A 26,234-nucleotide genomic window follows, 5' to 3' on the forward strand; every position below is an offset into this window, starting at 1 on the left:
GGTGAGACTCTACCCTGTATAATCTGTCACTAATGCTTGCTCCCCGTTTTGGGCTGCCAGACGCTGGCTTTCGAGTTGGAGCTCCATCATTTTCAGTTGTATCTGATCTGCGGCTTGCTTTTCTTTTCTTTCATTCCCTGCTTTCTTTTTTTCATCTTCTGCTTTCTTTCTTCGCCGTTCTAGCTCTTTCTTTGCGATTTCCCATGCAATTTGCATCGCTTCTTCGTCCGCATCGCTATTATTGATTGCTTTTATGATTGCCCCTTTCCTCATTCCTTCCTCCACTTCCATATCCAACTCATCACACATCAGCAACAGCTCTTCCCTATCAACCTTCTTGAAGTCCATGATCGTTGCCCTAAATGGTGGATTTGCCCACTCGCTAATGTTCTATGGTTCTGTGCAAACTACACTATGCTACAGACACCCGATTACCAGCAGTTCAAACTTTTTACCCAGAGTTTAAAGCCTGGTGAATCATAGAACAAAGACAAAGCGCTAACCCGTATATGCAGAACGATGTCACCTGGTCCATCCCAAGCGCTGCCAACCACTTGTTGTTGGTGGGGATCGGGGTCACTTCTCGACACAACCTCGGTCAAGATTACGCCCGCTCCGTCCAGGACAGGAGTGCCGCTGAGTGAAGGATTCGTTAGTGGAGGAAGAAGACTTGGTTTATTTTACATATTTACAAGCTTTGGAGTTCAGAAGTGAGCTCCTTCAACTGCATCTGCTGTCCAGTTTTATACACTGCGTCTTCCCTAGATTCCCCAGGTAGGGGACGCCCTCGCTGTGGTGGGTGTGGACAAAACTTGCGCTATCACACACAAACAGACACCCCCGCACACATGCACACGCCCCTAGCATAAGCTGAGCCCGAGGGAGAGGGGTGTGCGGCCAGGACCCCATCAGGCTGGCAGGCGACGTAAGGTGGTCGGCCCACTCTCCGCCGGTCGGTGAACTTCGAAGAAACCGAGGCGCAGCCCTGTCGGGAGATAATCCCCAGTGGTTCTGCCATTAGGCATGGCCGGCGAAGTCTGCAGACAAGCCACTGTGGCGATCTGTTCCCACGCTGGTGCGGTGCCCGGGAGGTCAGGAGTAATCGGTTCGGTGGAGACGTCGGGGAAAATCGGAATACAGCTCGAACAACGTCGCGGCCCGGGACAGCTACTCCTTAAAGGGATTTTCGCAGAACCCTGCTCCCGCTTGTCCCACGCAGCAACGACCGGGCGAGCGCGGTAAATTCATACCGCAGACACAAAGCGTGAGATTCTGTCTTGGTGGCAATCCTCGAGACATGCTGGCGCCAATCCTAATACCAGCTGCCGGCCATTCCTAATAACTCTCGATGGCAACTTTTTCTAGCTCTAGAGAGTCTTCAATAATGACTTTGTTCACAGTTTGCTCTAACCTCTCGCTAGTTTCATCTTCTTTTTCTGGTAGGCCATAGATAATTAGGTTGGATCGCCTACTGCGATTTTCAAGGTCGTCAATCTTTTGTTGAAGTGTGTCTATGACTTGGTTCATGCAAGCTATTTCTTGTTGACAGGATTCAATTTTCCTTTCTAGGACTGTGAGAGGGTCAAGCTTGTTCTCTATGTCTGCCAAGTGTTTTTCTTTAATATCTTTGATATCGACTGCAATATCCTTCAGCTGTTTTGACATTTGGCATAAATTAGGACCCGGGTTAGATTCAATATCACCACCTAATAGCAGCAATTTTCTTAATGCCAACGCAACATCAAGAACCAGGATACAAAACGGTGGGCACAGCAGCACTACCAGAAAAGGATCACTTGAGCGTATGCAATATCCGAAATCTTTTCTCACCTGCACGATGAGAACAAACGGTGAGAACAAACGATGGGAGCTACTCAAGAGCACTATTACACTTATGCAGGGTAAACCTTCCCACTGAATGCAGGACTAAATCAGACCCATATGGTGTATACGCCGTTGTGTTTCTAAACGTGCAGGCAGTGTCGAAATGTTAAGACAAATTTTTCATGTGGAATGGACTGTATCATCTTGTTTTAAGGCTCAGGTACTACTGCGGAATGCACACAAACGATTCATCAAACAATCGGAGAAAGAAAAATACCGCCGTCTTTATTTTGCCACATGTTGCACCGTACTATACAGCAATGGCCCTGGCAGTCTTCTCTATACAGGGGGGGGGGGGGGGGGGGGGCGGGCAGCATGCACCATGTATATGACCTGGACAGAGAAGAAAACATATATTAAATTGTCCAACTACAAAGCTTAGTACGACGTGGCCATGGTTTTAGTTTGTCGGAGATAAGGCGCGGAAGAACTAGCTCCGACAGCTTTGAGGTATAGTGCCTAGAATATACTGGCTAGTGAGCCGACCGCGGCCTCCCTAGCGGCACCGAGAGCGATGAATGCCGACGGCCGCCGCGTGGAGCGCTGCAAGTAGGGATGATGCGACCGCGCCGTCTCGCTCTCTCGCGACATCAGCAAAATGACTGCTGCATCTTTGCTTTTGTTAAACCGTTAGCGGCCACTGCTGTCACCGCGGCTGATTACAATGTGTCTGTTGAGTCTCCGACTAGAAGCTACATATTTAGGGCTTGTCGCATGCGCGAAAGCTTCGATGAAGTTCAGCACATCTTCGAGCTTCGAACATCCGGTGCTTACGGAGGGAACAGGGAAGATACGCCCTAGAGCCGATACAGCTTAAGCTTTTTTATCTAGACTACTTTTTCGACAACATTTTCTCTAACAGAGGAGGTGAAACACGTCAGTTAATTTTACTGGCTTTTATTTATATGTTCTGCGTGCTCGGTTTAGCCAGAATTCTTTGGTACTTACAGAAAGCATAGGACTCTCCATCGGGCCGTGTACATAATAAACACTTCTCAGCAAAAAAAAAAAAAACATGCCTTTGCCGGAAGTGTGCTTTCCTGAGGCCGGCTTTATGCCGCATCCACCACAAATATTTGTCAAGGAAACCTCCTTGATTAAGGATTCAGCCTCTTTGCAAGCTCATTGTGATGATATATACTTTGACTTCTCTCTTCGCCTCAGATACACCACGGCTACCGCTGATTGCCCATCAAGCAAAGTTGTTTTCTTCATGCTTCACAATAGGCGTAAGCTAATTAATCCACTGGCACAAATGGCACTTCCATCCATGTGACTGGAATAGAGACGTAGTAGAATAGCTCGCGCTGGACGACAGATATGTTCACAATCATTTTGTGATTCACCAAATCACCAGCGCTTGCTTCTTTAGAACCACCGTGTGTGGTGCACTTTTCATTACTAAAGCTCCGTTGTCGGCACCATAATCGTTCCAGGCTCAGCGATTCGGCACTCTCAATAACTGAGCACAACTCGTAGGCTTCCGATGCAGGTCGCCTGTAACGCTTTGCTGGAGGCTTTTGCTCGCACAGATTTCGTTTTCCTCTTTTATGATATTTTAAGCACAATGTGCTTTAGATAATACCTGAATAACGTAGGCATGGTATCAAGTTTCAGACTGAACATGCGCTCGATAAAACTGCTCTCAAAATGTTTCTCCCAAACCACAGCAGCTGGTGTCAGCCTTCCGTATCCTCTTTTTAAGTTTCGTTCCCATTCTGCAAGTAGCATGAGACGGTGCGGTAAACATAGAAATGCGCTCCTTCTTCAAGCGGTATACCGCTTTTACACTTTGGCACAAAGCATGCCTTCTCTTTTCACTGTCGCTGTGGCTTTGACATCTTTTTGTGCGATCACATGTAGCTCATTTAGTGATGGGCACGCGAAATGAACAATCGAGAGCTCAGTCCTTATGATTTGATTACACGGTGAAAGCACGCGAAACGGATACACACACGCACAGAACGCGCGCACAAAACCGACGAAATCGCCACAGAAATACTCGGAGGAGCGGACGCGATGACTTGCATGTGCAAGCAGCCACACAGGACAACAGACACTACATTTTAACCAACAAAAATTACGCGCACAAGCAGGTTAATCACGCACGTACAAAAGCATGCTGCTGCCTTCCAAACCGAGAAAGCTGCGTCGTCTGCTGGGGCAGCACCCTCCCGACAAGCAGCGCCTTCTGTTGCAATCGGTGGGCTTTCATTTCAAAGGGCGCCACCATCTCCCATTGCGCCGCGCTGGCGCTCGGCACACTAGCCAGTTTATTCTAGGCACTTTAGATGAGGTTCGAACTGTTTATTTGCGCTGCACGCGCTGCGGCGGCCTCGCCCAACTTCCTCTTTCTTGTCCGGCGCCGCGTGCCACGGCCGTGACGTCTCGCAAACCCAGTGCGGCACGAGCGCCGCTACAGGGCTCCCCTCCCTCCGTAGAGGGAAGCCACAGGATTCGCCCAGCGGATGGGCTTGGATGAAACTGCGCACAATGGTGGCGCAGTCGATGCGAGAGCGAGCGTAGGGCCGACGGGCAGAGGAGTGAAAATGTAGGCTGCTTTGAGGCGGTCAGCAGCCACGACGTCTTCACGGCCGTTGACGTCTAAGGTGAAGATCTTCTCCGCACGACAGAGGACGCGGAACGGTCCATCGCAGGCCGGCGTGCGGGGTGGACGGACGTGGTCACGGCGGGTGAAGACATGGGTGCAGGAGGACAGGTCCTGTCTGACGAACACGGACTGAGGGTGACGGGCTGCAGGGGTGACAGGAGTAATGTGGCGAAATGTGTTGCGTAGATCTCAGATGTAGGTGGAAGAGTCATGTATTAACGAGGGGAGGAAGGAGAGAAGAATTCTCCAGGGAGGCGCAGGGGAACGCCGTAGACTTTCTCAGCAGAAGAGCTGCCGAGGTTAGCCTTCAGTGCCGAGCGAATGCCCAAGAGGACGAGGGGAAGGTGGTCGAACCAGTGTTCCCTTGGCTGATAAGTGGTAAGGGCAGCCTTCAGTTGTCGATGCCCACGTTCCACCATGCCATTGGCAGAAGGATGGTAGGCGGTCGTATGGATGTGGCGAACGCACAGAATATTGGCAAGAGCAGCAAACAGGGCCGATTGAAACTGGCGGCCGCCGTTGGTGGTGACGACAGACGGGCAGCCGAAACGAGAGACCCAGCCGGCCATGAAGGCCGAAGCAGTGGTATCGGCTGCAGTGTCAGCAGTGAACAACGCCTCGGGCCAGCGGTTGAAACGGTCCACACAGGTGAGCAGATAAGGGGCCCCAAGTGATAACGGGAGTGGTTCAACAATGTCTATGTGAATGTGGGAAAACCGGGCGTCAGGCGGCCGAAAAGGAGAGGCCGGCATGACGGTATGTCGGTTAACTTTGATGCGCTGGCAGTGAAGGCAGGTTCGTTCCCAGCGGCGGACGTCGGCATTTATGCTTGGCCAAAGGAAACGAGATGTGACCAGCAGCTTCTGCGTAGCACGAATACCAGGGTGGCTGAGGCGGTGCAGTTTTTCATAAATAGTGCGACGGAAAGGCAAAGGTACGTAGAGGCGCGAGACACCAGAGGATGTCTCGCACGTAATGAAGTAGGAGGAAGATGTCAGTGTACATTCGGCGAAGGACAGGGACGTGGATGAGGAGCGAAGACGATGCAGCTCTGGATCATTGCTCTGTGCAGCCGCTAGCTCCTCCATGTCCACTGGTGATTCGGACGCCATGGCACTAACACGAGAAAGCTTATAGGCAGCAACATTCTCCGGGCCATGGACGTGACGAAGATCCACTGTAAACTCGGAGATAAAACACAGTTGGCCGATCTCACGTGCAGTGTAGGTGCTGTGGTTCCTTTGGAGGCAAACGTCAAGGGCTTGTCGTCCGTGATGACGTGAAAGTCCCGGCCCTCCAGGAAGTGCCGAAAGTGGTTGATGGCGAGGTACACAGCGAGTAATTCTCGACCGAAGGTGCTGTATTTAGTCAAGGGTGGCTCAAGCTTCAGGAAGAAAAACCGAGGGGCTGGCAACTAGAGACGTTCTGCTCGAGAACTGCGCCGACGGCAATGCTCGAGTCGTCGGTGATGAGGCGCAGTGGAGCATCATGAACTGGATGTATGAGCAAAGTGGCGTCTGCAGGCGCCTTCCTGGCAGAAGCAAATGCTGCGGCAGCGTCCACAGGTCACTCAAGTGGCGCAGCAGAATCTTTTTTCGTTGCCAAAAGATCAGTCAGAGGTTTCAGGAAAGAGGCGCACTTCGGGAGAAAGCGGCGATGAAAGTTCAGAAGGCCCAAGAATTCTCTGAGATTTTTGAGTGACGTGGGGGCGGGAAAATCTTGAATGGTTTTGACTTTGCTGTCGAGAGGCCGCAAGCCCTGTGGAGTGACTAGGTGGCCGAGGAACTCTATTGTAGCTACGCCAAAGAGGAACTTGTGCGGATTGATGTCGAGCCCATATTCATCCAGCCGATGGAAGAGGGCGCACAGATGAGCTTCATGCTCAGTGCCGGATGAACCTGCTACAAGCAGATCATCGATGTGAGCGAACACGAAATCGAGGCCTCACGTAACCTCGTTGATAGCTCGCGTACAATTCCGTGGTCCAGCATGTGTTCAAACTCACGGCGAGCGATAGCGAGGCGTGCTCCCGACAAACGGCGAAGGCGAGCAAACACCGGAGCTCCCGAAGTCACGATGTGGTGAGTGATCGATTGATTTACCGGTGACTCTCTGGTATGCGGGTTTGTGAGGTTGGGAAAATCAGCCAGAACCTCCGCATATGGCGAAACAGGGAGGAGAGCGCGAAGACCCGCGGCCGCAGTGGTGGAGAGTACGCCGTTGACGAAGAGGTGCGTGCGGAGGTGCGGAGGTCTATGAGGCGATGAGCTTGCATGTCGACGGCTAGGTTGATGAAACAGAGGAAGTCCGTGCCGAGAAAAGCTTGCGAGACGCCAGCGATAATGAAGACCCAGCGAAACGTGCGGCGCAATCCGAGGTTAAGCATCAGGGACCGTGGGCAGTACGTGCGAATGGTGGAGTTTTTCATCGCTTAGAGCGGGGAGGTCTGTTCGTGGCGACGGTGATCTGTCCAAGAGGCCGCTTTGACGCTGACTTGTGCTCCCGTGTCGACCAGAAAACGAGTGCCAGTAATCTTGTCCAAGACGTAAAAGATGCGGCATGTCCGTCCACCGACACCCCTTTTCGCCGTCAATGGCCGGTCACAGCGTTTCTCGACCAGGAGCACGGTTGTGTGCACTTGCGGGCAGAGCTGCCGAAAATACGGTGGTACCCGCAGACAGCCGAGGGTGAGGTGGCTGGTCGCGCGTCGGATGGTTGGGATTCCGGAGAGCGGCGGTGTCACCTGAACCTCGGCGGAGAATGGCGCTACAAAGGCGCGAGGACATCAAGTCGACATTCAATGCTGGCAAGATGGGAATCTGCGGCAGTTGTTGGAGGCGGACTGGCCACAGAGATGGCGGGGGGGGGGGGGGGGGAGGGGAGCCGTGAGTAGTCCACAACACTGTGAGCTAGCTTAGCGAGCTTGTATATTGAAACAACACCCGCATCTGCGAGGATGGGGACCATGTGTTGGGGAACACGCTGAAGGATCAACTCACTCAGAAGTGGGTCGTGCTGAGCAGCGGAGTCTCACAGAAGCTGGCGCATGCGACAGAGGAGCTGCGAAGGGCGGCTGTCACCAAGCTCTGTAGCGCTGAGGAGCTGCTGGAGTTTGCTGCGCTCGGACGCTGACTTGCGGTCGATGATAGCCGCCTTCAACGTGTCTAAGGGTCGAGCCGAGTTCGGCAAGCTGATAACGTCCACTAAGTCCTCGTCGACGTCAGGAGGCAAGGACGACATGAGGTGGAGGAACTTGGTCTCCTGGCTGGTGATACGTCAAAGCTGGAAATGCGCCTCATCCTGCAGGAGCCAGGCGCGAGGGCTATTGGGCCAAAATGGCGGCAGGCTGCCTGGCTGGAACGCGGCCACCGAAGCACCAAGAGGCTGAGCGTTCGGGGGCGTGTCGCCTCCGGTGGGCAGGGCGGAAGGGCCAGCGGAATCCATGGAGGAAGATGGGGTTGCGTGTTCGAAGCCGGGCCGCCAAATCTGTCGGAGCTAAGGCGAGGAAGAACCTGCTCCGACAGCATTGAGGTTCGAACTATTTATTTGCGCTGCTCGCGCTGCGGCGGCCTAGCCAAACTTCCTCTTTCTTGTCCGGCGCCGCGTGCCATGGCCTGCGAGCCGAGCGTGGCGCGAGGGGCCCTACAATTTCATGTCTAAAAATGTAAACTGTACAAATGGCAGGAATAAAAGGTGATGCATGAAAGCAGTGCCACATGTGTAGACTTTTAACTCCTTACTAATGAGAACCAAAATCATAAAATATATGCAGAAGATACAAAACACCTCCCAAATGACAGCTACTTAATCGCTCGCATATTCTCACATTCTCGCAATCACACAGGGTTCTCAGGAAAGAATTCATGCTAAGGCTAACAAAACAAAAAACACTAGGAAATCATAAAAATGCAGAATTATTGTTCCCAGCTTCAGGATCGGTCTGTAGGCATCCCAGATGGCGGACTACTAGGAGGGTCGTGTCATGAAAAAGACGTATGAAATGGAAACTAGTAAAAGGTAGAAAATAAAATGCAATTTTAAAAATCCTTTCCTCCATTCTCTTGCGTATAGTTCTCCATATTTTCATTTGCTTTCATTGTTAAATCATGTCTTATGCCCTCACCTGCACTTCTGGTCTCTTTTGCTGCTTTTGCATTCCATCATCTACGAATTTTCATATCTGCTTCGAGAATTTGTCTCCCCTGTGGTCTGATTTCTAGAGTGGCTAAGGTATGATGCAGCCCCTGGTAACAATATGGCTCTGGTCTCTGATGCTACAATCTTTTCTGTAGCCCATGGTGTGAATTAAATGGAACTGTTGGTTATTATCTAAATAAATGCCAGTGAGTGATATCTCCTGCTGTAATTTTCACTGTTCTGCTTTCCCTGCATACATTACCCCTGAATTCATTTCCTATTAGTAAACAGGAGGAAGTTTGTCCTTGTGATGGCATTTCTAGGTGCATCTCATTGTCGCTGCCTTTTGAAACAGTTTCAATTCCTGGAGAAAGACTTGGACATGTCAAAAGGGCTATGCACTATAAATTATAATAAAGAAAGAAGCGCACACCTTTGCCAAGCCAATCTATGGCTTTTTGGGTGCACCTCCTAACATCACCTGATGTTGAAATGGAGGCATTTATATTTGTATCTATTTTAGGATACTGCTACTGGAAACCATGGAAAAACTTCAGGCTACAAGTGAAATAATAGAAAGGCCAATTTACCCATCTACAGAGTCGTCTCCACTCATGTGGTAATGAGGTGACGTCATACACAAAAAATTATAGGGGCTATTATAAAAAATGTAGCTTTAGTTCAGGTTCATAACTATTTTTGTACACCTCTACATTATGCCCGTGCAACAAGCTTTGGTTACTCGACCAGCCTTCACTGAAACACTATATTAACTACACTGGCAGCATCAAATATTCTCCTTCTAAACCACTATTTTGCTTGAGCTAATTAAAAACCACTACTTTTTATTCACATAGTGCTGCTGCATGTCATGCTTGCAGCATATGCATCAGCAGTAATTTTCATGTAGTGTCTCTAATGAGACCTTTGAGGAAATAAATGAATGAATGAATGAATGAATTATATTTTGCCAGAACAGTAGAATGCAACCTTGATATAAAATTTTTTCAGATGCTTAGCATAATTAAGTTGTAAATACTAAATGACAGCATGAAGAAAGGCTGTTAAAACCGTTACCTTGCATATCTGCTGTCACCTGCAGGCCACTTGAGCTTAATTAAATTTTGAGGTCACTCCACTGCGAAAATACAAAACTAATGGGTTCATGTCAGCTATTGCAAATTATTCACATCAGTGAACATCACCTTCCTACTGAAAAACTAAGTGTGCACAGTGCAAACAAGACTAACAGCCTCACACAGCTCCACGCCACATTTAGCTTTACATGCATAAACGGTGCTCGTCATATTAGCTTGGTGGTATGTCAGCCTGCCAAGGATTAATATAGCTGCGTCTCATTTTTTTTCAGACTTCCCACGCAAGAATTGCAGGCAGCGCCCCTCAAACTAATTCAATATGAAACCTTTGCTGAAATCCACCCCACTTCTGAAAGAAAAAAGTTGCATTGATAATTCACGCAATAAATAAAGATTAAAACATTTCAAATCATTATTCAAAAATTCCTTCACTGCCAAATTCTCCAATACATTGAACGGCTGCTAAATCTGTGTAAAAGAACGGACGTAGCGGCACAGCATAGTATTCTATGTTCACTGATGGATATCAAGCAAATATGAACTTGCCACAATATCATAAATACATAATAATATTGCCACATGCAAGAAGACGACAAAGATGAAGACTTGGTCTACAAACGCTAAGCAAGAAGAAGAAGAAGCAGAAGTGCGTAGGTACTTTTTCTGGTTAACCAGTAAACCGTTTTACCTTCAGCTCTCCTCGGGGTTCTACCGAGTCCTGACACTGGTGAGCGTGCTGGGTATGCACAGGACTCCTTCCAGCAGTCCACAGCGAATCCCGGACATCGGCACGCCTGTCCATCGCGCTAGCCGCCAACGTCTAGGCCTTTCCCCGGAGTACAACCATCTACCGGGCGACTCTTCAAACGTCAAAGTTCGCCGGGTCTTGCAAGCCATGGCACCTCCCACCCCTACGTCGGTGACTCTTCACAACACCAAGGTACCGGAGTGCTTCCGCGGGAACGCGTTTGGAGATGTGGAGGACCGGCTCGACCAGTTTGAACGAGTGGCCAAGTTCAACCAGTGGAGCGCGGACCAGGAGCTTTGCAATGTTTATTTTGCACTTCAGGATACTGCTAGAACTTGGTATGAAAACCACGAGGCCAGCTTGTCCACATGGAATGACTTCCGCCGCCAGCTGTGGACACTTTTGCCACTACTGATCGACGAGAGAATGCGCTGCGCCAGCTTGAAGTGCGCGTCCAGAAGCCAAATGAAAGCTTAGCTATGTTTGCGGAAGACATGGCTCGACTTTTGCGCCGTGCCGACCCCGATATGACTGAGCAAAGGAAGCTACGACATCTCATGCATGGCGTCAAGGAGCAGGTGTTTCCCGGCTTGGTGCGCAACCCACCTCAAACCGTCAGTGAGTTCGTCAAACGCTACAGCTATAGAGCGAGCCCTCCAAGAACGGTGCCGCCAGTACGACCGACCCTTCACCGGTGTTCCACCGACTTCGGTGGCACTCACTGCAACCGATGGGTACACTCTTCGAGACCTCATTCGAGAGAATGTCCTTGAGGAGCTGCAGCAAATTACTGCTACGAGCGTTCAGTCACCAGAGGCCGTCGCAGCAGCCGTTAGGAAAGAGCTCCGGCATGCTCTGTCACCGCCTGCACCATACCACGAGTCTCATCCAGTTGACAGCGCGGCAGCCGTTTGCGAACCATACCACGTGCCCCAACCCAACAACAACACGGCCGTCAACACGGCGCCTTACTATGAGCCGGAGCCGCAACCAGCGAGCTATGCGGAAGTCCTTTGTCGTCCGCCGCCAGACCACGCCCCACCGAGCTCAGCGAGCCGTCAGCAGACGCGGTTCTTCCGCGAGCCTCAGTGGGCACGTTCCCGCCGCCCTCAGCCGCGCCGAACTGACCTGTGGCGCTCTTATGACAGCCGACCACTCTGCTTCTGCGGACAACCTGGCCATGTGCATCGGTACTGCCGCGACCGCCAAGAGGGGCAGGCCTTTCCACCTGGTTCTCCTCGACACCATTTCGGTGTTGGCCGTGCCCAACTCGAGGACCCGCCGCTCAGCAGGGAAGCCGACTCACCGGGCTTCCGCCGCCGCTCCCCATCTCCATGGCGTTATTCTTCACCGACGCCTCGTAGCGATGCTGACGTAAGCGGACGGCAGACCCCGAGCCCTCGCCGGGGAATCTAACCGCCGCAACCTCGCGAGGGGAGGTTGCAACCAGTCGAAAAGTTTCAAAGCCCTCACTACCGCCGCAACTGTCGACCGCAACCCATGACTGTGACGGCTCTGTTCACATTGACGCTGCCGCACTACCATCGAAAATGCCGCCTACATTAGCGCCGAGCATGCCGAACCAGGTAAGCAGCCCCGACGACGAAAATGACAGCGAAGACCTTATCGCACTTCCGCCGCAAATGCCGAGAGAGACGAGCAACCCAGACGACTTTGTTAGCGCTGACCTCGCCGTTTGCATTGATGGGCTGGAGGTACACGCTCTGGTGGATACCGGGGCGGATTTTTCAATCATTAGTCAAAAACTGGCTGAAAAGCTGCGCAAAGTAAAAACCGAATGGACTGGGCCAGTAATAAGAAGTGCTAGGGGTCAGCTACTGGCACCGACTGGGAAGTGCACTGCCCGCATAGGAATTGGAAACTCAGTGTTGGCAGCTTCGTTATCCTCTCAGACTGTTCCAAAGACCTCTTCTTGGGCATGGACTTTCTGCGCCGTCATGGGGCTGTGATCAGCTTTCGGAACAACGTCGTTGCCTTCACCAAAAATCATGGAGACCTTTGTTATGCGCAAGTACCACTGATGCCCTTACGAGTTGCCAATGAGGGGGTGACATTACCTCCGCGATCGTGCGCTCTTGTTGAAGTGAAGTGCTACGCGGCGCATACCGGCGATGGCGTCGCCGAACGGGCCGTCACCCTGATACTCAGCTGAGGTGTTTCTATAGCTCGAGGGCTAGTCAGTTGGGCCAATGGGCACGCCGAAGTGCTGCTGACAAACTTCAGCGACGAGCGTCGGCAAATTCCGAAAGGCAACACTGTGGCCTTCTTCGATAGCGCCCCAAGTGACCAAGACTATTTCGTGCTGCAACTGGAAGGATCAGTGAGCAAGGCGCCCGCACCAATAGTCGATATGAGCCCAAATCTGTCGTCTTCAGAACGGGAACGTCTTTTGGATCTCATAGATCACTATCGAGACTGTTTTGCTTCAGAATCGCGGGTTGGCCAAACACCTTTGACGAAACATCGCATTATCACGGATGACGCGATTCGCCCGATTCGACAAAATCCTTACCGTGTGGCTCCGAAAGAGCGCGAGGCTATTCAGCGTCAGGTGGCCGAAATGCTTCGAGACGACGTTATCCAGCCGTCACAGAGTCCCTGGGCTTCCCCCGTGGTACTTGTTAAAAAAAAGGACGGCAGCTTACGATTTTGCATCGACTACCGCAAGCTCAATCAGGTGACCAAAAAAGACGCGTACCCCCCCTCGCATCGATGATTCCCTTGATCGGCTACGAAATGCACGTTACTTCTCTTCAATGGATTTGAAAAGTGGATATTGGCAAATTGAAGAAGATGAGAGGGATCGGGAGAAGACAGCATTCATCACTCCTGACGAATTGTATGAGTTTAAGGTTCTTCCATTCGGTTTATGCTCGGCACCAGTAACATTTTAGAGGCTGATGGACACTGTGCTCTCAGGACTCAAGTGGCAAACATGCCTGGTGTATCTTCACGACGTGATCGTGTTTTCGGCAACCTTCGAGGAGCATCTACGCCGTTTGGTAGCTGTTTTTCAGGCCATACGATCTGCGGGCCTCACACTAAAACCCGAGAAGTGCCACTTTGGTTCCGAGGAGCTGCAATTCTTAGGACACGTTGTTAGCCAAGAAGGTGTCCGGCCTGATCCCGAAAAGCTCTCCGCAGTCGCCAAGTTCCCAACACCTACGGACAAAAAGACGCTTAGGCGCTTCCTGGGGCTTTGCGCCTATTACCGTCGATTTATTGCTGGCTTCTCACGAATCGCCTGGCCATTAACTTCACTGACACGCGACAACGCTGTCTTTCGCTGGGGTGAAGAAGAACACCAGCTTTTAATGAACTCCGGAGACGCCTACAGACACCACCTGTCCTGCGCACTTTGTTGACGACGCCCCTACCCTGCTTCATACCGATGCAAGCAATGTGGGTTTTAGGTGCTGTATTGGTGCAGCGCCAGGATGGTGTGGAAAAAGTGATTGCTTATGCCAGCAGGACTCTGTCTAAAGCTGAAGCGAACTACTCGGCAACAGAAAAAAAAAATGCCTTGCAGTTGTATGGGCGGTTATGAAATCCCGCCCTTGCTTGTACGCTCGCCCCTTTCAAGTCGTTAGCGACCATCACTCTCTCTGTTGGCTGACGAACTTAATAGACCCTTCAGGGAGACTCGCGCGTTGGAGCCTTCGGTTACAAGAGTTCGACATGACGGTTATTTACAAATCCGGAAAGAAGCATGCGGATGCTGACTGCCTTTCGCGAGCACCAGTCGGACCCTCCACAATGACCGATGAAGAAACTGCTTTTTTAGGAGTCATAGATGACGCAACTCTTGCCCAACAGCAGAGAGAGGACCAGGAATTGCTCCCTCTTATTGGTTTCTTGGAGAAGCGAACTACGGATGTGCCTAAGATTTTCGCCCGCAGCCTCTCGTCATTCTTTCTTCGCAACGACGTAATTTACAAGAAGAACTTCCGTCCTGAGGGAAACAGTCATCTACTCGTCGTCCCAACAGCTCTTCGCACGGAAATCTTGCAAGCGTGTCACGACGAGCCAACCGCCGGCCACCCAGGCTACACCCGCACGTTGGCTAGAGTACAGCGCGGATACTACTGGCCGAAACTACCGGCGACAGTGAAGCACTATGTACGTGCGTAGACTGCCAACGTCGTAAATCACCCCCTGAAAAATCAGCCGGTCTATTCCACCCTCTTCAAGTGCCAAAGACACCTTTCAAGCAAATTGGCATGGACCTTCTGGGACCATTTCCGACGTCTACTGCCGGGAATAAATGGATAATTGTCGCCACCGATTATCTAACTCGCTACGCGGAGACAAAGGCTCTGCCCAGGGGTACCGCCACCAAAGCAGCTCGGTTCTTCGTTGAGAACATTGTCCTCAGGCATGGCGCTCCGGCACTCATTATAACTGACCGAGGAACTGCCTTTACAGCCGAGCTTTTGGAAACCGTTCTCCGCCTCAGCGGTACCAGTCATCGTAAAGCGACGGCCTATCACCCCCAACCAATGGATTGACGGAACGCCTCAATAAGACAATCGCAGACATGCTCTGTATGTACGTGGACGTAGACCACAAGAATTGGGACGAAATTCTTCCCTACGTCACGTTCGCCTACAATACGGCACAACTAGACACCACTCGCATGACGCCTTTCAGCCTTCTTCATGGCCGACCAGTGACAACTATGCTAGATGCCATGCTGCTCCCGAATGCCGACGGCGACGATGTCGATCAGGACGCCGAGGAATTCGCACAGCGCGCAGAGAAAGCTCGCCAACTAGCGCGTGTGCGCATCAGAACTCAGCATTAGGCTGACGCACGACGCTACAATCTTCGCCACAGACATGTCATGTATGAACCTGGCCACAAAGTGTGGGTCTGGACGCCTATTCGCTGTCGTGGACTCTCCGAAAAATTATTACGGCGGTACTTCGGGCCCTATGTTGTGCTGCGACGTTTAACCGACGTCACGTATGAGGTGGTGCCGGACGGGTTATCGACATCCAAGCGACGCCAGCAACAAGTCGACGTCGTCCATGTTGTACGTATGAAGCCGTACTACTCGGACCGATCTTGACCTCCTACTTCCTTTTGTTACCATCGAGACGATGCTTCCTGAGGAGGGGGGCAAATGCCGCATGCAAGAAGACTACAAAGATGAAGACTTGGTCTACGAGCGCGAGGCAAGAAGAAGAAGAAGATGTGCGCAGGGACTTTTTCTGGTTAACCAGTAAACCGTTTTACCTTCAGCTCTCCTCGTGGTTCTACCGAGTTCTGACAATATACATACCCCACAAATCTAGTCTTGACTACTTGTGCGGTTTTGAAGAAGCCAGGTTGAACGTCAGTGCCAGGAGCGAAAGTGCTTGTGCGCCTTTGCATCCCTCCTACTGCCATGTGCACTGCAAGAGAGGCACCATTTATCGCATTAGTGTAACGGTTGGCCATAACTTGTATATTTATTAAACCACACAATGGCAGCACACATGCTCAAGAAGCAACAGAAATATTTTGACAATGACAAACTACAACATTTGAATCCATATTTTATCCATTACAGCACTTGCCACATATTTATAAGAGGCGTAATTGACGCAGTGCACTAGTTTATACCGGATAGTACTACACACAGTAAGAATACACAAACTTCTACACGAAATCGCTGAGTACCAGTGAATTGTCACCAAGTGCCTAACATAATCAACATATTGTCTTACAACAGCACCTGCAGAAGAAAGAAGGAACTATACTGTTATTGCTTACGATTGGTTTGGTACAATTATGGGGGTTTAACGTCCCAAAGCGACTCAGGCTATGAGAGACGCCGTAGTGAAGGGCTCCGGAAATTTCGGCCACCTGGGGTTCTTCAACGTGCACTGACATCGCACAGAACATGGATCTCTAGAATTTCGCCTCCATCGAAATTCGACCGCCGCGGCCGGGGTCGAACCCGCGTCTTTCGGGCCAGCAGCCGAGCGCCATAACCACTCAGCCACCGCGGCGACTTGTATTGCTTACGAGATTCAAAGTATTCATAACAGAAAAAGCATAGAAACTAAACTACAACGTCTACACTCTCCCACAAGGATTGCGCGCTGAACTGAACTTAATGCAAGAGCACAAAAATGGGGTGACATAGACTGTATGGTTTTGTGATTAAATGTTTGGTCACCAACTAGCCCAGAACTTTTCGCTTTTCAATTGAACTAAACAAGGTAACTTTTCACCATTAGTTTCCAGACTGAGTGAAGAGCAAGTTACATATCAAATTAACACCATTCGCAAACACGCCTTACATACGAATACAGTAACACTGCTGGCATGATAGGTGACTCTGTGGGTTAGCAAAGAATATTGCGAGCTGTGTGCAAAAATAGCCGCATGCTAGGAAACGTAGTGTACAAATTAGCTGCTAATTTCTTGCCTATCAACGTTCCACGTTTGCTGTTTTACCGTTTGCTGTCTACTACAAGGCAAAAAAAGAAAGTTTGACGCCGTCCATTAACCCAGAAGAGAGAAGAAAAAAATGCGACCTGGCAGGTAGAGTCGTCTAGTAGCGCTAAAATTATAACAGGTTTACTGTTCAATGAGAATCACATACAGTGCTGCGGAAGATGTGAGTACTGCGTGCAGTACGTGCCACAGAAGCGTGCACACTAATTTACTCGCCCTTTTCTGAGCGGTGACTGTGCCTTGGACATACCTGGTCCTGAATGGTCGTAAGTAGAGAGAAACACGTTACGTTTAAGAGACTACAGGCAATATTCTTGCGCGGAGGAGATGATGGATCGGAGCCTGCAGCGAAAGAAAGCACGAGAAAGATGCTTGAACATTGCTCCGATGCAGTCGTGCTTAAATTTGTACACGAATCGGCTCCCTCCGGCGGCTACACAGCTGGCTCAAAACAAAAAATGGCAACAAGTAGCCGCTCACGCGCACTATCCGTGATGAAGCATCGTTAATTATTACACGATCATTTGATGGCAGTTGAAAACCACATACGACAAAATATGGAGGTCACTTATATTTACGGTTGAAATTTTCCGCAAACAATCCGATAGTGTTTCCGCGACCATCTGGCGTGCGCTGTTTCTTTCAGACGCTGACTCTTTCGCGAAGATATCACTCTGTCACGGATCTCTCCGGAGAACACTCGAACCGAAAGAATGGACTAGGCGACGGGTGTACCCACACAAACTCACATTTAATAGACCCTACGTTGCACACACACTTGAACACAAAGCACTAAGACTATAAATACACACGACCCGGGCACACTGCTACTAGCGCCTACTACTAGTGTTCTACTATTAGCGGTCGGCGTTCGTGCTCACGGTTGGTTCGGTGTGGCTGCGGCGTTGTATGGATCCAGTAGGCGGCGTCGAGGCGGCGTTCGCCGTGCTTGGGATGGCGTCGCTGGCGGCGTTCGACGCGCTTGGGCTGGCGTCGCTGGCTGCGTCGTACAAGCTCCCGGTCCAAGCGCCCGTGGAGGTGATGCCGGTGTTGTTGGCGTGGGGGCACCACCCTGATGGGTGGCAACAGCACTGGAGACACCCCTGGCCGTAACAGGTGGTAGCGTCCTCTGTTGACTCCCCGGAACGGGCTCAGGTACGGCAGGAAGTCCACGATGCGATGTCGTAGAACGCGAGCTCACCGGAGCAGTAGCCGGCGTCGCTCTCTTCCAGCTAAAGTGTCCCTGACCCGCCGGAGTCTCCGCTTCTCTGCTGCTCCCCCCCGTGCCTCGCTCTCACTCGCCCTTTTATAGCCTCGGTGTTAGTCCACGTAAGCCTTGTCGTCGCCTTCTTATATTTTCCACCAATCATCTCTCTCCACCGCACTGAATGCTTCTCCACCAATCATCGCTCTCAACATCAAAGAATGCTTCTTCTTCCTCTTCTTTATTCTTCGGTTCATTCGCGTCGTCTTCTTCACACCTTTTTCCTTTAAAATTTATTTTAGGGTCCCTAATATATGTGACACACTCACTGCAGCGTCACATATCGATGAAGCGTTTACGATGAAGTAATCACTCAGCCCAACCGAATTCAAAACGCACGCGGGCCTGTACAACTCAAAGAGGAACGCAAGCCATGACACGCACGCACAGCGTCGTGTAACAACTGAGACAAGGTTGTTTTTTTTACATAAATCTAAAAGAGGAATAATCCGTGCTAGTTGGTACATTCTTGGCACAAAAACAGCACCGCAGACGGGACCCAGGAAAGAAGACACAAACACGGGCGCTGCACACAAACACGGGACGACAAGCGTGGTAAACAGATAGGCGGCTAGGGCAAAACAGCGGCAAGAGTGGCTTCGTCTTCGACTCTAGGGGAGCAAATAGCGAATGCAAATAGACAGGCACGTGACCTCAAGAGCGAAGGGAAAAACTACAAAATGTAGAAAAACTGCTTTGCGCCTTCCTTTCCTTCGGTAGAGAGCCGCGCTTGGCCTATTTCTCTTTGCTCCTCTGACTGGACACGTCACCCAACATACTTCTCAGCAGTGTTCTAAGGTCACGCTGCCCGCGTGCGGGGCGACAGCCTTCAGCGCTTGCAATGTGTGGGTTGCTTGCATTCTTTTAATGGTGTCTTCGACTGGTCGCTTTAGATCGCTCTAGAGCGCTCTGAGAGGCGACCGCACATTCGGCTGGTCGAAATCGGGCGCTCTGACTACATTCGGCTGGTTCTTTCTGGGCGCTCGCCTCCAGCTCAGAGCGCTCTGACTGCGCTCCGAGAAAAAAGTCGGAGCGGCTGCGAGATGTGTTCACGTGACAGAGCCACTTCCGCTACGTCGCGAAAGCGGTGCGAGTTAACCGCGGCGTCCCCTACTCGTAGGCAGAAGCAAGTGCCGGCTTTTGGTGTAGTCACGCAGTTGTAGCGTCCTTGCTGTGTTGTGTTTTGCGTGGGCCGCGCTGTGTGAAACTAAAAATGTCCAAGAGGCGTCGGTTAACTACGCTTGGAATGTCGTCTGTGTTGCTGTCGCACGACAACAGTGATTCCAGCAGCAGCTCAGACGAGGACGACAGTGATATCCACAAGGCGATGTTCGAAAAATGAGCGTCCCGTAGGACGGCAACCTGGGGTAGCGATCGATACAGGCTAAGAGGCGACCGCGATGCAAACTGTGTGCGGCCACGTGTGGCTGAAGGTAATCAAGGGACCTTACGTGCAGCTACTGTTGACATCAGCAGCGGTGCCGCGTAGTGGTTCCGGAAGTTACGTCTCCCTTCTGCCTCCTGCGTTTCCGCTCTAAAAACTCGCTGACCATTCGGCTTGACTAGTCTCGCTATGCGCTCAGAGTGAGAGCGGCTCCCACTCTGACAGATCCTATCCGGATCGCGGGAGCGACCAGTCGAAGACACCGTAAGGCAGAAAAGCCTTTAAGCACCCCTGCTACGTATGCCCGGACACGGTGTCTCTGCCAAACGGAGTGTCAGGTATATTAGGGCAGGATTTTTTGAGAAAAGGGAAGGTAGTAGTCTCATTCTCTGAGGAAGAGGTTAATGCGGGCGGCTCAAAAGTTCCGTTTTTGAACAGGAGAGGGGCTGAGATTCGCATTGCCGATATTGACACCCTTCAAACAGTGGGATCATTGGAGAAGGTGTATTCGCGGGTTGCCGTCAGGCTGGTCGATGAGGCAGTCGTCCTTCCTTGGTCGGAGCACATTTTGTACGCGTTTGTGCCTTCAGATGTACAGAGCGGCGCCGTGGGAGTGCTTGAGCCGGTCGACTCTCTCAGCAATGGCCTGAAGGCAGCCGCGTGCCTCGTGACAGTTAATGACGCCCACAGAGTGCCCCTACGGGTGGTTAACTGTAGCCAGCAGCCACTGAGCCTTCCCAAGAACAAAACATTGGCTTTCTTCACCTCTGCGATAGAGAAATGTGAGCCCACCGATACGGTACTCGCAGCTGTAGAGCATGCTAGTCCTTCGGCTGCTCCAAAGGTGTCGTTCGATCTTTCTCACGTAACATCCAGGGAGAGGGAGGCTCTGGCTGGTTTGCTGAACGACTAATCGGAGGTATTCGCCGCGTCCAACCTGGATTTGGGCTGCTGTGGCGTTATAAAGCACAGGATAGAAACCGGCACTTCATCGCCCGTTTACCAGAGTGCGTACAGGATTCCTTACTCCCAACGTGAGGAGATGGAGCGCCAGGTGCAGGACCTGATTGATCGCGGCATTGTCGAACACTCAAAGTCACCCTGGGGAGCACCAGCACTATTGGTGGAAAAGCCAGATGGCTCGTATCGATTGGTAGTGGACTACCGCAAACTAAATGCCGTAACTCGCATCGATCCATACCCCATCCTCAATATACAGGAGACGCTTTCTCAGCTGGGCTCTGCCAGGTACTTCACGGTAGTGGACATGGCGGCGGGATTCTGGCAGATAGCAATGGATCCGGCAGATGCCGAGAAAACGGCATTCAACACGCCCTCAGGGCACTATGAATGGAAAGGAATGCCGATGGGTCTGGCCAACAGCCCTGCTGTCTGGCAGAGAACCGCTGATGTTATCCTGGCAGGTCTTCTGGGGAGGCTGTGCTTCGTGTATATGGATGACATAATCATATACAGTGACATTTTTGAGAACCATTTGCGCGATAATGAGCAGGTTTTGGTGCGACAAAGAGGAGCGGGTCTCAAGCTGAAGCCCTCTAAGTGCCAATTCCTCAAAAACAAGGTGAAATACCTCGGGCACGTTGTTTCAGCTGACGGCGTGCGACCGGACCCTGAGAAACTAAGGTGTGTCTCGGATTTTCCATCCACGACTAGCGTCCGCCAGGTCCGGCAGTTTCTCGGCCTGATCGGTTACTACCGAAGGCACATAGAGGAGTTCGCCAAGCTCGCTAAGCCGCTCACCGCCTTAACAGCCAAAAATGTCGCCTTTCGCTGGGACGAAAACGCGGAGGATGCTTTTGGGGCCCTGAAAAGGAAGCGAATGAGTGCACCGCTGTTGCGCCACCCGGATTTTAATTTGCCCTTCGTTATGGCCACAGATGTGTCAAAGTTCGCAGTTGGTGCCGTGCTATCTCAGGTTATCGAGGGCAAAGAACATCCCGTTGCTTTTGCTAGCCGACAGCTGAGCCCCACAGAGCAAAAGTACGGAGCTACGGAAAGGGAGTGCCTCGCCGTTGTCTGGGCAGTAAAGCACTTCAGATGCTACCTTTACAGCCGCAAATTCAAGCTAGTCACAGACTGCCATCCTCTGAAATGGGTGATGAGTGTCAGGGACCCTAGCTCGCGACTCGCTATATGGAATCTACACCTGCAGAAATACTGCTTTGAAGTTGAGCACAAGTCAGGAAAGACACATCTGAATGCTGATGCACTCAGCCGCACAGCTGCCGTGGCAGCTATAGATGAGTTTGTCCCCGTAGTCGACCCCTCCAAATTACGCACAGAGCAGTGCAAAGATCCTGACCTGAAGCGAATATTCGAAAGCTTAGAGGGCGCACCGTCTCACCCCGAACAGCTAGGTTATTTCATTGGCAAAGACGGCACCCTGTGTCGGCGCACGAGGCCAACCAGGAAAGGGAGACCAGAGAAAACCGCTTGGGAGAGAGTCGTCATACCTCGGTCGTGGACAGAAAGGGTTCTTCGCGCGTTTCACGATGCGCCATGCGCCGGTCATTTTGGCGTAGCGAAGACACGCAGGCGTGTGGAGCGTTTGTACTTTTGGAGTGGCATGCGACAGGATGTTAGAGACTACTGTCCGAAGTGTCATTCCTGTCTCGAAAGAAAAACACCCAAGGGACGAAGACCAGCTCCAATTCAGCCGTTCCCTGAGGTTTCGGCTCCCTTCGAGCGGACAGGTATAGACATAATGGGCCCATTGCCCACGACCACTTCCGGAAACAAGTACATTTTAGTATTTGTCGATCACCTTTCAAAATACGCGGAAGCGGTAGCACTCCCAGATCAGAAGGCAGACACGCTTGCAAGAGCATTTGTCGAACAGATCGTGCTCCGACATGGACCCCCGAGGCAACTCTTGACAGATCGGGGAACGAACTTCGTGTCGCAGCTAATGAGGAGAGTTTGCGAGCTGCTTAAAATCGCTAAGAAGCAGACAACACCGTACCATCCGGCTTGCAACGGCGCGGTGGAGCGACTGAACCAAACCGTGGCCGGGTTCCTTTCGCATTTTGTTTCGCGCGACCAGCGGGACTGGGACTTGTGGCTCCCGTATGCAATGTTTGCCTACAATTCCGCAGCACACGACAGCACGGCCGAATCGCCATTCTTTCTTCTCTACGGCCGAGACGCGGACCAGCCTAGTTAAGTGCCAGAGGGCCCCCGTCGTGTCCCATACGCTTTACTAGACGACTATAAGGTTGAGCTAGAATCGCGCTTGCAAGTGGCGAGGGACATCGCAAAGGAGGCCTTAAAGAAAGCGGCGAAGCGCAGGAAGGAGGTGCACGATCGCAGTGCTAGAGACGCGCCGTTTGATGTGGGGGACAGCGTGTACATTGAAAACTGCCAAAGGCAGATTGGGCTAGCTCGTAAGTTCCAGACGAAGTGGAGAGGACCGTGCGAGGTTGTCGAGAAGCTTTCTCCGGTAAACTTCAGAGTCCGAGACGTGAACCGGCGCTTGATAAGGATACACGCAAATCGCCTCAAGTCGGCACCGGTTCAGTATTCATGAAATGAGGAAAGGGAAAGCGCGGATTTTGATGGGGACAGTAGTGAAGCGGAGCGCGCAGATAGTTCGCAAGAAACGCCCTCTCCTGCATTTGTTCGGCAGGCGCCAGAGGTGACGGCCGGAATGCCACCGGATTTACTTCATGCATTGCTAGAAGAAGAAGCGCGCGAGGTTGCCGCGCAGATAACGCCAGGAGAGGCTCCTGCCACGAGCCCTCGCGAGTCCCAAAGCAGACAAAGGGTCACAGACTTACTTAGTATGACTCATGAAGGCCGATATCCGCTGCGAAATCGGAAAGCTAAGTCGGACTAATAGCGTAAACAGAGCGGAGTTGTGAACTGGTCAGAATTGTGTAATGCCGCAGCTCATGACATTGCTATATGCGTATGTGTTAAGTTATCGGAGTTGGTAGTTAAACCTTTCTGTCATTAACTAACACCTTCACATGAGAGCATGCGGAGCGCATGCAGAACCTGCCCTACTTCCTTTCGTTATCTATATTTTTGTCTGTGCCGTGATCGTGCTAGAAGTGGGAGCTCCTTTGTAACTATGGTAAATTTATTTCGTCCAGTTTGGACTAGAAAGGAGAGGCTTGGGTGCTGAGTTTCATGTTTATCTGTAAAAGAAGACCAGTGCTGCCCCTGGAGACGCCAGTTATGACAGCGGAGGCATATGGTGCTGTGCAGTGGTGTTGAGTGCAGCGAAAAGTGTTTTGTCGGACGCACTGTGCGAGGCGATTCAGAAAGACAAGTGGAGCTGCATGGACTCAAATGTTCGGAGAACATTCTTCTGGAGGGCGAGCGAGTGTGACGTTCTTTGTGTGTGCTACGAGGGTCCGCGTTCGACGGCGCGGCGTAGACGGAGCCCCCAGTGGCGGCGAAAGCACAACCGGACCGCCTTTCATGTTTCTACTGTATATGGCTGCAAGCAACTTGAGTGAGATTGCTTTTGGGCCTGCCGCCGTGAACCGCACGGAGACGACCCAGATGACAGCGGCATCATCAATTACCGAGCCATACTCGTTGAGAGTGACGACAAGAACGAAGGGGTTTAAGCCCAACCGGACCCTCTTTCCATAGTGTCGGCACGAGACGAACGCCGCCGCCGCCGCCGCCGCCGCGGGGAGACGGGCGTTATCTTCCCCAATTGCCGTGGCCGTTCCAGGGGGGCTCGTAACTTGTAACGCGTTACGGACCACAATGGTCTAGCTGCAGTGTAATTTTCAGAGCCACACTGCTACTCGTGTGTACGACAGAGACACAAGGTTAGTTGACATGTGGAATCATGTCTGTCATCGTCGCCTTCGCAGTTGTATGCGCTGCCACTTTACATGGCGTCGGCCGAGTAAGTGCACATATATTAAGTGCCCGCCAGCGCTCTCTCCTGTTGCCGCCGGCGATAGATAAGTAGTACTATTTTTAAGCAATACTGCAGCACGCGATAATGCACCGGTACTTCGCACTGAACGATTCCTGCCACCTGGGTAATGTCTGTTGACAGCACACACGTCAGTAAGCAAATGCGTCATTCCATAGAAGCCCACAAGTCAAGCAAGACGATTCCCCACCTTTTTGCAACCACGTGCCACTTCGATCACCGCGTAAGTCCTGCCCAGCGATGGACATAAACGGCGCACTGTGCAGTCGTCAGGCTGTGCTCGCATCCGCCGCGCCCGCGAGGAGACGGGCACCAGGAGCACGCGCAGGGAGAAAGCGCGCGCAGCAGGCGAACACGGCCAGTCTGAGCGCCCCGGCGCCGTCGTGCCCTATCGACGCTTCAGAATTCCGCCGCTACGGGAGGAGCACGGCGCTGTCGTCGCGAGGCAAACTTTAGGTTGGGGTCCCTATAGCAACAGGCAGTCCATGTGACACAGTAATCGGGAAGGCTCTCGCCATGCACACTTTAGGCCCAAAAGTGTTCCCGTAGTTTTTTTGCGTGCGCCCCTCTGCACATGTGGCACATATTTTTCCGCGCTTTCGGCGCGTCCACAGCTCTTTTTCTCTCAGGGACAACGAGCGCGGCGAGACTTTTTTTTTCTCGACTGCTCCTCCTCTTTCTTGCAGTATACGTTTGAAGCTTTTCTGGTAGCCAGCTATTACGCAGTCGCGGTGAATACGCAGATGCTGCCGTAAATCTGTGGTCTCATTCACTGTCGCAAACGGAACCCACTGCGAAACATTTTATTTATTTATTTATTTATTTATTTATTTATTTATTTATTTATTTATTTACAAATACTGCGGTCTCAACGAGACCAAGCAGGTGGGCATGTCGTACATTTTCTCTCGATTAACATCAATTATAAATAAGCTCTTGCGTTTAACATGTGAAAGAGAACAAAACATGGGAAGAGAACAAAAGTGAACAAGCACACATTTCAGTTATGTAGAATGACTTTTACGTAATATCACAGAAATGAACTTGCATACGCTACCCCTCAAAATAATGATAACCTGATAAAATTACGGAAAAAACGTCACAGAATGTCAGGACGCAAAATACAGAAGCAGCGCCTGGTCAAAATTATCAGTGGAAAAAATTTTAGAGGGGAGACCATTCCACTGACTAACTGTACGAGGAAAAAAAGAATATTTATACAAGTTAGTACGGGCATGGAAAGGCAGCAAATTGTGAGCGTGACGGTGCCTTGACACGCGTGGCAGGTAACGTTGAATGTATGGCCATCCATTAAATTCTAGCGACTTGTCATGCATCGTGAAAGAAATTCTAAGGTAGGGATATGGTTGTCAGCCATGAGTTGAGACGGGGGATCGGTGGGCCCGAACTTGTTGAAAATGAACCTTACTGCTCGCCTCTGAACCATTTCAAGTTTATGTTTATGCTTCAGATGAAAGGAATCCCATACTATGGCTGCATTTCGCCAATACGTAGGTTCTGTAGGCTAGCAATTTCAAACCAGGAGGCGCTGTTTTCAGCTTATGACGCAGAAAGCCGAGCTTTTGGGAAGCGGATGCACAAATGTTATCAATGTGTTTGGACCACGAGAGAGTGTTTGTAAACGTTACGCCTAGGAATTTGTATTCTGTGACTTCCCTTATTTGAGTATTATTGATGCAATATGAAAATGAAATTGCCT

General features: G+C 51.2%; 1 protein-coding gene across 1 annotated transcript in view; it reads left to right on the forward strand.

Moving 5' to 3' along the window:
• The window catches only part of LOC144119395 (testis-specific serine/threonine-protein kinase 3-like), a 984,587-nt gene that overhangs the window by 390,146 nt on the left and 568,207 nt on the right, over positions 1–26,234 (forward strand). The gene's annotated exons all lie outside the window — the stretch shown is intronic.

Source organism: Amblyomma americanum, chromosome 2 (genome assembly GCF_052857255.1).
Source record: "Amblyomma americanum isolate KBUSLIRL-KWMA chromosome 2, ASM5285725v1, whole genome shotgun sequence".
In the NCBI taxonomy this organism is placed as follows: Eukaryota; Metazoa; Arthropoda; class Arachnida; order Ixodida; family Ixodidae; genus Amblyomma; species Amblyomma americanum.